This window comes from Cebus imitator, unplaced genomic scaffold (assembly GCF_001604975.1).
Source record: "Cebus imitator isolate Cc_AM_T3 unplaced genomic scaffold, Cebus_imitator-1.0 Scaffold231, whole genome shotgun sequence".
Lineage (NCBI taxonomy): Eukaryota > Metazoa > Chordata > Mammalia > Primates > Cebidae > Cebus > Cebus imitator.
In genome coordinates this window covers 2985941-2986899 of record NW_016107546.1, presented here as the reverse complement: position 1 = coordinate 2986899, position 959 = coordinate 2985941, and the positions used below count along the sequence as shown (strand labels likewise).

Sequence of the window (959 nt, the reverse complement as noted above, 5' to 3'; positions counted from 1 at the left end):
GATTATAGGCGTGAGCCACCGCGCCTGGCCAATTGCAATGATTTTTGAGTCCAACATTAGAAGAAATGTAATTCCTCCTAGAATGCAACTGCACACATACTGCTCAATTATGTATAATAACTATTTTTATTCCAAAAAGGGTTTGAAGTGGCTTCCAAAAAAATGAATGACATTAACAACTAAGGATATTGGGCAGAAACTGGGCATAGCCGATGGATTTCACTTCTCTATGGCTGTGGCTGTTCATTTTCCCTCATGAGGTATAAGAAAAGAGGAAGGGAGACTGGCCAGGGGAAAACGACACCGAATCTGGGAATACCGTCCTTCAAATCACAGACCTACAGGGAAACGACAGGGCACCACGCATTATTCAGGCCGTTCTCAAACGTTTAACTGTTTCACATAAATATCAAGTTAAACACATCTTAGTAAGGTGGGTAAACATATTTGCCCATATCCCAAATTACCCCAAATCAGATTCTCCACTATACAGGAAGCAGACGGTGGCTTCCACCACCGCCTGCTTCACAAGGTTTATTCCTTAATAGCGGGACTCGTCCTCTGTTCTTAGCTCTGAGCAGTGAGGTTTTCAAACAAAAACATTTGTTTTCAAACAAAAACATTTCCAGGAAATCTTCTGTCTGAGGAATGATGAACACATGTTTCTCTTAGTTGGGGAGCGTGGGAAGGAGGGAGGCAAAGGTGTGGGGGACTTTGGTATCCTCTCTTCTTAATCCAGTACTTGGTGGGTATTCTCCCAGGCCGTTCAGTGAAACAACAAAATGACCAGAAAACAACACTTTAACAAAGTTTCTGGCTGGGATTATGGCTCACGCCTGTAATCCCAGCACTTTGGGAGGCCAAGGCAGGTGAATCACGAGGTCAGGAGTTCAAGACCAGCCTGGCCAACATGGTGAAACCCCATCTCAACTAAAATAACAAAAATTAGCCGGGTGTTG

The 959-nt window shown here is 43.8% G+C and overlaps 1 long non-coding RNA gene across 1 annotated transcript; it reads right to left on the bottom strand.

The window, feature by feature from the left end:
- Positions 1-107: 107 nt before the first annotated feature.
- LOC119466806 lies at positions 108-638 on the bottom strand. Its single transcript, XR_005195289.1, has 2 exons — positions 468-638; positions 108-338 (listed from the first exon to the last, which is right to left on the bottom strand). It is a non-coding gene; the product is annotated as an uncharacterized LOC119466806 (long non-coding RNA).
- Positions 639-959: the final 321 nt, after the last annotated feature.